Source organism: Sorex fumeus, unplaced genomic scaffold (genome assembly GCF_029834395.1).
Source record: "Sorex fumeus unplaced genomic scaffold, SorFum_2.1 ptg000122l, whole genome shotgun sequence".
NCBI classification, from domain to species: Eukaryota; Metazoa; Chordata; class Mammalia; order Eulipotyphla; family Soricidae; genus Sorex; species Sorex fumeus.
Genome location: NW_026606179.1, coordinates 15,482,144 through 15,493,688, shown reverse-complemented (window position 1 = coordinate 15,493,688; position 11,545 = coordinate 15,482,144). Strand labels below are relative to the sequence as shown.

Sequence of the window (11,545 nt, the reverse complement as noted above, 5' to 3'; positions counted from 1 at the left end):
TGAGCGGTCAGAGGTATCCTCGCCTCTGATTCGAGTCTGTGGTTCCACGGCTGAGCACCCTTAAGGTTCCTGAAAGGCTACGGAATCCGAGTGGGCTGTCTGTGATTCCACGGGAAACATATGGTCTATGGTGGTGCTGACTTAGACGTCGGCCTCAAGTCACCTTTGGCTGATCCACTACGGCTAAGTTCCCACTGGCCAGACAGAGTGGGTCCCTTTGTTGGGCCTCCCCCATGTCTCCCGTCTGTTTCTCCAAGGTATTCATGTGGGGGACAGCCTTCCAGTGACCCATCTATGTCGCGTCTTCTTTCTCTTTCATGTGAGTGTCCTTCTTCTTCTTTTTTTCTCCTCTGTAGTTTTCTCTTTTTCACTCTTTTGTTCACTCTTGTCCCTTGGTCCGTCAGTACTCATGGGGCAGACCCTGACTAAGAGGGAATTGTTTAAGACTTCCCTTAAACATCGCAGGAGTCAAGGTAAAGAAAAAGGACCTTGCCAATTTCTTCCTTCTTCTTGAAAATGTGTGTATAAGAAACGCTGGGGCCATGCGGGAGACTGTAAAATCCCCGCCCCAACCTTTTCCTACTGGAACCTTATCAATGAACGCTGGGGTCGTGTGGTAGAAAATTCCCGTCCCGGCCTTTTACTACTGGCAATGAGACTTAGAGCCCTTCTTAAAGGGCTACCGCCCCTCAGCTCCACAGTCCCGCAGCCATTCTCGGCCTCCCTCTATCCCCTCCCCCCCATCAGCCCAAATTTGTTTTGGACGGCCCGGTTATTGGGCCAATTTCTCTCCCTCTCACTTTCTTAGTCACTTTCTTTGCTCTTTACTCCCGTTTCCCTTTCCCGGCGGTTCCTCCCTGCGGGCACGGGTCGAGCACTTAAAAGCCACTAGGGTGCTTGCCACTAGAAGTCTCCCGTGACAGGATGAGGGGGTTGCAGCCACGATTCCCAGAATAAAATCCCGTCCCCCACAGAAGAAAAACTGCCTTGTTAGGTACTCGTAAGCCAAGCACATCCACGCCCCCACATTTGAAAACGCCGCCTTTCTCTCTCCCTCTCCGTCCCCCTCCGTTCTTACTACGGACCATGGGAAGTTCTCTTATAATTGAAAAAAAAAACAACTTGGGCCCGTGTGGGGGGATGCCTGAATGAAGCCCTGCTAATTAGTAATTTGATCTGCCCCTCACTAGTAACTCTCCCCTTATGAGCCTCCACAGGACTGCAGGTGTCCTGAGCTGTAAATCATAGGGAGCTCAAAACCAGATGTCTGAGTTATGAGATACCCGCTAGTCATGTTGGGATCGGGAGTTCCCTGGCCCTGGGAGGCGCGGAGAGACCAGATAGACACAATTCCTGCAGGAGTAAAAACGGGGTTTATTTAGACCAGCATGCTGGGGCTCCGCAGCATACCCCAAAAATGGGCAGTGGCTGAGAGCCCCGAACTTCTTCAAAGGGGATCTTATATAGGCCTTCACTGGCCGTTACAGCAAAGCCCGCGCATTTCATAGCCAATAGATTTGTAACAACATATACTTTCTTAACCAATCCATTTAAAAGTACCTCACTCCTTAGCCTATAGATTCAAAGATCAGCATTTACGTACATCGATTGTCAGCACAAGCAAGGTTATAGCTGGAATCATTAAGCCTTAGGTAATCTCCCTTGACCATCCTCGTTTTGTGTTACCCAAGTCTGCAGGGTGCTTTAGTGAGACAATACATTCCAGGAAAGGGCAATTTCCCCCAACCACCAGCATCCTGAGTTAGCCTTTACCCAAATCTGCAGGGTGCTTTACTGAGACAATACATTTCAGGGACAGTAAATACACCTGAATCTTGTAGAAAGAAGTTATGCCCTGTTCACTTTGCAAGTCCCCTCTCCCCCAGGTGCAAAGCAGCCAAGCAGTTTTACAGAAAGCAATGTTGCAAGTTAGCTAAAGTACACAAAAATTTGATGCCCTAATATGGATTCTTTCATTCCCCACTTCTTTTCATGAGCATCTCTAATCCTAGAGATCGTGGGGGGGTCGGGGCCTAATTCAAGGACCCGTGGTTAAGAGTAGCTTCCCTCAGTGGGTAGAGTCCGGTATTGTTGCCCCGAATTAGGAGGATCTTCAAGACTCAAACCAATTCTCCCAGGCTTCTCCGACGTCGTTCAAGGCCTTCCGGTAGCTTGGCTATAGAGTCTCTGACAACCTCAGTGTGGTCTGCGTAGAAACAGCATCCCTCCACCAGATCAGAGCAAAGCCCTCTGTTCTTGAGGAACAACAGGTCGAAGGTCGAGTCCTCTCAGGTTTTGGGAGACTATCTCGAACAGGGATGTGAGAGATTTCTCGATGAGGTCTTAAAAAGAGTTAAAGCAACAGAAACCAAAGCAACATAATGCCATACCCATCTCTATCATTAAAACAATGAAAAGGATTAACTCTACAAACAGGTTTGGTTGATAATATAACTTCCTGTGTTCAGATTTTTCTAATGGTCACAGAAACACCAAGCCATTCTCTGGCTTTCTCAGTACAGACTGGAAAAGCTTCTGCCCATATACTGAAGCTATCAATGAGAACCAACATATATTTATACCTTGAACATATGAACATTTGATCATTTGTATAAGGTCAAGCTGCCGATTCACCTCTAAGTTCCTTGATGCTGAACAGGTGTTAGGAGAGGAGGCTCAGGATTTCCACTAGGTTCATTAATGGCACAGAAAGCACAGTTCTGAATTACTTCTATCTTACTTGCTGTTCAGTTCCTCCCCATGGAAGATGGTTCTCACTAGTGTTAAAACATAACCCTTTAATAATATTCCATTGCATTGGTTCAGGAGTTGTTAATCCCATGATGCAACAGAAATTAAGAGCTGATAATATTCTTGTTCTCTCCAAATGACTGTTCACAGAAAATGAGATGCAATAAAGTATAGAAAGAAAATTCACAGTATTTTAGAACTAGATATTAATCTACTCTAATTTGACCAGTTTAGATGCCTTTCTCGACACTTTGGCCAATTCAGACCGGGGGAAAGCAATTCTGCACTTTGAGATGAGCTTCACCCTAGTAAAGCTCTGGCTTTCAATGCTCGTATCAGACTAGTGACAGCATGTATAATATTGAGTTCCCTTTACAGATTAGGCTGTTTTACCTACAGACAGTAAACTAAGTTTTATCTAAATTTCCCCAAAGGGGGTACCTTTTAGATCAAGATTAGAATACATTTATTCAATCACCTCTGTAGAATTAGAATCTGATTCTTACAAAAAGCAAGTTACAGAAACATGGTTTTCTCTCCACCTTCATTTTAAAACGTTGCAAGATAGTTTAACAAACCTGGCTTGTTCTTTTGCATAAACACAGTAAGATTAGAGAACTCTCCATTTGGGATACCCAATTATTTACTGAGAAGTCCTGGGGATCAGCTAAAGACAGGAGACACAACAATAGTGGCATTAATCTTCATTAATCTTATCTGGCACGTCAGAGCTACCCAGGCCTGGCCAGAAGATGTCCCGCGATGTCTCGAGCCCTTGGGTTGTGGCTTTGGTCCTCGTTTTCCACAGAGATGTCCTGGCAGAAAGGAATCCATCCCATCCCTTCTTCAGGGCTGGGAGAAATCCTGGTTTCCAGGTTTTTCCTTGACGCTGAGAGTAGGCCCAGACTGAGTTAGTCATTGCAGAGTCCTAGATTCCTCATTCTCCATAGCAGTGACGGTTTCCAGTCTTTTCTCGAGCCAGCCTGCCTCTAGGGTCGCTCTGAGGTTTGTAGGGTTCTTGAAACAGTACCTGTTAAATCCCTGCTCCTGTCATTTAGACAGATCCCCTGACTGTTTCCCTGGAAGAGGGCTTTGGGGTCCCATGGCTGGTTTTTCCTGTCTGCATGAGGGGTAGACCCTATTACAGAGAGGAAAGACTTATCTGGATTTATGCAAACCAACATAGTGCCATGAAACATCAAAAAACATACTGAAGGTACAAAAGAAGAGAAAAGCAAGTATTTCACTTTACTCACAGAGATGTAATACACCTGTTTGCTGTGGGTCCTAGTCAGAGAAGCTAAAATCTGTAGAGATAAAGCATACCGTTTAACGTGTTTTTAATCCCATGTCAAAACCCTTGATTTCTGCAACTTTTGAAAAATTCAATGATCTTAAGAGCACTGTAACAGGAGTCCAGATAATCCATCAATCATCTTTACCATAGATCTTACCACAAAGGTGCTAGAAGAATTCTGCATGTGATTTAAAGCGTTTCTTATAACAGTTTGACCAGTTCCTTTTCTTTAGAACAACCTCAAACCTTCTACACATTCCTTTACACACATTCTGTAACTTTCATTCATTTAAAAATCAATTTCACTTTAACAGAATTCCTTTCCTTTCTTCCCACTGACGATATCTCCATCCATTATCTTTCTGACTTATGGCATACATCTATAGTAGTACAATGTACAATGTGATCTCCCAAATTTAGACACAAGTTACCAACCATCTCACTTAACATGACAAAACTGTACTCTGCAGTACTATTTCAAAAGCATTAGATCAGTTCCATAGATATTCAAAATGCTTAAAAATGCTCACAATTAAAGCTTTTACAAGGTATATCCACTGGGCAAAAGATCACTTTACATTAGAAACTAACCAGGAGACATCTTAAAATTCTGATTTAGAGGAAAACACAAATACAAAAAGATTAAAACACTCATATATTACCATGAAACAGAAAGCATCTCAGGTCAGGGCTAGGTTGATACCTGGAGACAAACCTTGGCATAAAATAAAATTATCAAAATAATAGCATGCACTTTCAAGCACTAGACAAGCAATGCTATGGCTTCAAATTGTCAGGCTGACATCTGAGACTAATTCAATACAACTTATTACTAAGTAGCCCTAGAAATTTTAGTTACCAAGAGTCTCAGAGATCAGATAGAGCACTGGTAGGACAAACTTTGTAACCAATTTTATAACTCTAGAAACTCATGATTAAACTAAACCATTACTTTTAAACCAGTTTTAATGTGTCATAGTTATTTTAACTCTTTCTAGGTCAAATATTCTAATCCAATGCAGATACAAATATGTACATTAACATAACAGCATAAGACCTATAAACAATCAATTTTTATAAAACATGATAAAACCTTCTTTGGCTTAATTTCAATAGTTCTTGTACCTTAATTATTTAAAATCATGAGCTTTCTACACCAGATACTTTTTAACAATTCCACAGAAATACAAACATGCTTTCAGACACAGAAAAAGCCCTTTGGATTTTTTTTAACCAAACTTTGATATCAGCATAAGAAAATATTTGAATTGTTGTGTGAGCACAAAAAGGATGGCAACAATCTATCTTTCCCACCGCCAGCGTTCTGTAGTTTCCCCCACTCCAGGGAGGTAGATGGAGATGGGCAGGAAAAGGAAGGAAACCTTATGGCCAGGCTGCTTGATCTTAGTTGCAGTTTATTCCAATCCTCTCTCCACTCTCATACCAAAGACTAGCCTGCCTAGAGCTGGGAATCTGCAACCCAAAGATCAGGCCTGGCTAGCACCTGAGATCTCCGTATCTAAGACCTGCTAGGTTCTGTGAGAAAAAGGGAAACTGCCTCTTACAAATTTTTCATAAAAGTTAGCTGAGGCTTGTAAGACAAGTTCTTGCTTTCTCTGAACTCTTATTTCACTTTAGTTTCAGGCTCTAGTCCCATAGCTCTTCTAGACAGTACAAGATTCTTAAGTTCAAAAAGGATTTCAACTGTTAATAATATAATCAATGTTCTTCTAACAAGAAATTTAGATTGAGAATTCTGCTTTCTCTGTAGGCTCAACCTTCTGATAAGGATTAACCCTTGTCTAACAGGTTCCTAAAACAACTGCTTTTCTTAAATCACTGGGTTGCATGTCACTAACTTCTCTAAAATTTCTACTTCTGATTTCAGCCTGGTTCCAACACTCAAGTGTTCCACACAGACACACAGACAGACAGACAGTCAGACACAGACAGACGGACACAGACAGACAGACAGTGAACTGACGAAAACACCACACGTACATGTGCACATATCTGTAGTTGATCGATCAATCTGACCCTTCAAAAAAATGGCAGGGAGAAACTGATGGACTGAGAAAGGAAGGGACAGCTCCCAGGGCGGCTGATTGGGAACTCTGCTCCTCATTTCCCAGCCTAACTAGTCAGTCTCCCACTTGTTAAAAATGGGTCAAGAAAGCGCTTTTGTTGATATAAGCCGGCAAAATAAACTATGACAAAGATGTTACCATATTTTCGCCAAGGCTAATTCTGAGGCAGGGAACTAGTACCTTCCTATCAGACATGGGGATAGGCTTCTTTGTTTCTGATGTCAAACAGTTAATCATAAGATCTCGCATTTTCCTGCCTCCTCTGCTTTGATACTCTCCTATTTCTTTTGTTACCTGCAAAGATCTGACTGCAAAATGATCTGGTAATGCAAACTGCCATTCACTGGCTATCTTTCCCCAATATACTCAGGCCACATGGTGTTACAGAGGTCAATAAGATCTCCTTATCTAAAACTACCTAGTTAGAAGCTCCTCAGATGATTTCCTAATTGCAAGCAAGAATCTATGAAAAGGGATGGTTCCTTGGCAAAACTTTTCTCCAGGTCTATCACTTTTGCCTCTCCTAAGGGGACTCCAACCTCCCTTAAATTGGCCTTTATTCAGAGGCTCATCTCCACCTGGGTGGGCCTGGCTTTGGGCAGACCCACAGCTGTGTGCCTGAGCCAAACTTAGTGCTGTGGTCTTAAAAACTCTGCTCCTTAAAAAAAAAACAGTTCTGCCTTCTCTCAGCTTGCTACATCTTCCCTGCTTTTGCTGGCTTGCTGCTTTTCTTAGGCTTCTTACCTGCCTTTTACCCCTTTTTTTTTCTTTCTGCCTTACATCTGGACTGCCTTCATTAGCATTTGAATTGACCTCTAGCTGAGACTGGGTGGGGAAAAGGATTTTCTGCCTGTAAATTGATCTGCCTTAGTTTCCCAGAATCTTCTCACTAGTGGGCTTTCCTCCCATCCCCCCAATAGTGGATGGTGACGCAAGACAGACAAAGGAGGGGTGCCTCTTTGCAGAGACTATTCAGATGCTTGCCTGGAGGAGAACTTCACAGCAGATCTTCCACAGATTACCTCCTTTATCTGAGCCACAAGGTTTGGAGAGAAGGAACCTCGTGGGGGCCAATCCACACCGAAGGAAGGTCATTCTGATGAACAATAAGTGTCAAATTTACCTTTCTTGATCATCAAGCCCAGATCCTGAGCTTTCCTGTGGATCTCAGAGAAGTGATCAATTCTGACCCGTATTAAACAATCTTAATAAACAGAATTAGGAGAAAGATAATAAATACACACACTATGGATACACGCACAGATCACACTTAGGCACTCGCTCGGACCGGTCCACTCTTTCACACGGGTGTGCACCACACTCACCAGTCACCCTGGGACTCCCAAATATGCCCAAAGGGCATGCACATGATTTTTCACCTCCAGAGGGTTTAGTTCTTCCAAGTGAAGAGATCAGAAGTAGGGAAAGGCCAGTGCTGGCCCGGGAGTGGCAATAGAGAGTTCGGGGTTCAGGGGCAGAGGAGGAGCAGAGTAAGTGGGGGCCCCTTCTCCCCCCGGCCTGGCACTCCTGCCTAAGGCTCCTGGTCCGGGTACCCCCGGGGAGCAGGCTGGTAAATGACTCCCTTGACCTGGAAGATAAGCGGCGAGTGGAACGATCCCTCGGGGGGCCAACCAATCTGGAACGTCGGCCATCCTGCAGAGCAAAAGGTCTGCCATTTAGGCTTTTTAACAATCAGAAAAGGATTCTGAGCACGAGAGCAGACCTCTGACCAGTGGGAGAGAGTGAGTGAGAGGAGTGGACGGAGATTGTCCCATGGTTCCAAAGACGGTGTCTCGGTAGAGAAAAAGGACGAGCGTGATCCAACCTACAAAAAAAGAATGACGCAAGCGCAAGGCCTTTTGGAGAGGAAAGAAGAATAGAGAAGTAATAGAGCGGCCGATGATTCCTGACACACCAGATGTAGCCTCTCCGAGGCTACCACAAAAGAGGCCTCCAGGCGTCCCTGGCCCTCATCCACCTCCGGGCCGTCCCCCAGGGCTGCGGCCCGTGTCTATTCCCGACACGTCTGTCAGACACAAGGCTCGCACACACAACAGTGTGCTGCACACCACTGTCACTGTGCTTGCACACCACTGTGCTTGTGTCACCGATCGGTAACTACAGTAAAACGGTACCGGAGAAACAAAGAGAGAGAAAAAGGCGCCTTAACTTACCCCGCGGCTCAATCCTGCGTCCCTGGGGCAGGGTCCTCGGTGATCTCGGTGGGACCTCCAAATGTTGGGATCGGGAGTTCCCTGGCCCTGGGAGGCGCGGAGAGACCAGATAGACACAATTCCTGCAGGAGTAAAAACGGGGTTTATTTAGACCAGCATGCTGGGGCTCCGCAGCATACCCCAAAGATGGGCAGTGGCTGAGAGCCCCGAACTTCTTCAAAGGGGATCTTATATAGGCCTTCACTGGCCGTTACAGCAAAGCCCGCGCATTTCATAGCCAATAGATTTGTAACAACATATACTTTCTTAACCAATCCATTTAAAAGTACCTCACTCCTTAGCCTATAGATTCAAAGATCAGCATTTACGTACATCGATTGTCAGCACAAGCAAGGTTATAGCTGGAATCATTAAGCCTTAGGTAATCTCCCTTGACCATCCTCGTTTTGTGTTACCCAAGTCTGCAGGGTGCTTTAGTGAGACAATACATTCCAGGAAAGGGCAATTTCCCCCAACCACCAGCATCCTGAGTTAGCCTTTACCCAAATCTGCAGGGTGCTTTACTGAGACAATACATTTCAGGGACAGTAAATACACCTGAATCTTGTAGAAAGAAGTTATGCCCTGTTCACTTTGCAAGTCCCCTCTCCCCCAGGTGCAAAGCAGCCAAGCAGTTTTACAGAAAGCAATGTTGCAAGTTAGCTAAAGTACACAAAAATTTGATGCCCTAATATGGATTCTTTCAGTCACAATGCCCATGATTGGGAGGACATATTCTCTGGGTTCTCGTCTGTTCTGGAAAACCTGGCACCAGGAGAAGACTTGGAAGAACTAAACCCTCTGGAGGTGAGAATCACGTGCACGCCCTTTGGGCAAATTCGGGAATCCCATTGTGACTGTGGTGAGTGTGGTGTGCACCAGTGTGAGAGGAGGACCAGTCCGAGTGAGTGTAGGAGTGTGATCTGTGCGTGTGTATTGTCTTATTATCTTTCTCCTAGTTCTGTTTATTAAGATTGTTTAACATGGGTCAGAATCGATCGGCCCCCAAAGCTTTAATTCTTGATCACTTCTCTGAGACCCACAGGAAAGCTCAGGATCTGGACTTGAGGATCAAGAAAGGTAAGTTTGGCATTTATTGTTCAACAGAATGGCCTTCCTTTGGTGTGGATTGGCCCCCACAAGGTTCTTCTCACTAAACCTTGTGGCTCCAGTAAAAGAAGTAATCTGTAGAAAATCTGCTGTGAAGGTATGCTCCCTTGGAAATCTCTAGGGGGCATGGGGAAGGAATGTGATAATCTCTGTGTGAATGGTCTCTGCAAAGAGGCACCCCTCCTTTGTCTGTTTTGCGTCACCATCCACTATGGGAAGGATGGGAGGGAAACCCACTGGTAAGAAAGACTCTGGGAAACTAAGGCAGGCCAATTTCCAGGCATAAGATCCTTTTCCCCACCCAGTCTCAGTCTAACCAGAAGATCAGCTAGAGGTCAATTGAAATGCTAATGAAGGCAGTTCAGATGTAAGGCAGAGAAAAATAAAGGGTAAAAGGCAGGTAAGAGGCTGAGAAGAGCTGCAAGCCAGCGGAAAGTGATAAACGGGAAAGAGGCAGCAAGCTAAGAAAGGCAGAACTGTTTTTTTTAAGGAGCAGAGTTTTTAAGACCATGGCACTAGGTTCAGCGGGCACACAGCTGTGGGTCTGCCCAAGGCCAGGCCCACCCAGGTGGAGATGTCCAAATCCAATGAATCTCTGAGTAAAGGTCAATTTACAGGGGGTTAGAGTTCCCTTGGGAGAGGCCAAAGTGATAGACCTGGAGAAAAGTTTTGCCAAGGAACCATCCTTTTTCATAGATTATTGCTTGCAATTAGAAAAACATCCTAGGAGCTTTCAACTAGGTGGTTTAGATAGAGTATCTTGTTGACCTCTGTAACACCATGTGGCCTGAGTATAGTGGGGAAAGATAGCCAGTGAATGGCAGTTTGCATTACCAGCTTATTTTGAAGTCAGATCTTTACAGGTAACAAAAAAAAAAAAAATAGGAGTATCAAAAGTAGAGGGGGCAGGAAAATGCAAAATCTTATGATTAACTGTTTGACATCAGAAACAAAGAAGTGTGTCACTAAAGCGGCCTATCCCCATGTCTGATAGGAATCTCCCTGCCTTAGAATTAGCCTTGGCCAAAATATGGTAACATCTTTGTCATACTACACTTGATCTTAGCCAAAAGGCCGAGAAGCGAGCGATAGCACAGCGGTAGGGCGTTCGCCTTACAAGCAGCCAACATGGCTGACCTGAGTTCGATTCCTCCGCCCCTCTCAGAGAGCCCGGCAAGCTACCGAGAGTATTCCATATGGCAAACACAGTAACAACAAAGTCTCCAATGGAGACGTTACTGGGCCCGCTCGAGCAAATCGACGATCAACGGGAGGGCCTTTACCTTTACCTTTACCTTTATCTTTGTCATAGTTTATTTTGCCGGCTTACATCAACAAAAGCGCTTTCCTGACCCATTTTTAACAAGCAGGAGACTGGCTGGTCAGGCTGGGATATGGGGAGCAGTGTTCCCAATCGGCTGAAAAAGTTTCTTCTTCCTGGGGATTGTCCCTTTCTCAGTCCATCAGTTTTTCTCCCTGCCATTTTTTGAAGGGTCAGATCAATCGATCAGCTGCAGATGTGTGCACATGTACGTGTGGTGTTTTTAGTCAGTTCATTGTCTGTCTGCCTGTCTATGTGAACACTCGAGTGTTGAAACCAGGCTGATATCAGAAGTAGAAATTCTAGAGAAGTCAATGATATGCAACCCAGTGATTTAAGAAATGCAATTGTTTTTGGAACCTGTCAGACAAGGGTTAAACGAAGATTTCTTATCAGAAGGTCGAGCCTACAGAGAAAGCAGAATTATCAATCTAAATTTCTTATTAGAAGAACATTAATGATTATATGATTATTAACAGTTGAAATCCTTTTGAACTTAAGAATCTGTGCTATTTAGAAGAGCTATGGAACTAGAGCCTGAAACTAAAGTGAAATAAAGTTCAGAGTAGGCTTTGTCTTACAAGCCTCAGCCAATTGTAATGAGGAATTTAGCTGTTTTACAAACAACAGAAGTATAGAAGACATCAAAATACACAAAGTTTTTTTATGGTTACACAAACATTGACAGTCCAAGTGTTATTTCCTATGATAATATCAAAGTTTGGTAAACACCCAAAAGGTTTTTTTTTATCTGTGTCTGAAAGCA

At 44.2% G+C, this 11,545-nt stretch overlaps 1 pseudogene; it reads right to left on the bottom strand.

The window, feature by feature from the left end:
* Nucleotides 1-10,466: 10,466 nt before the first annotated feature.
* On the bottom strand, nt 10,467-10,544 carry LOC130044621 (uncharacterized; annotated as a pseudogene).
* Nucleotides 10,545-11,545: the final 1,001 nt, after the last annotated feature.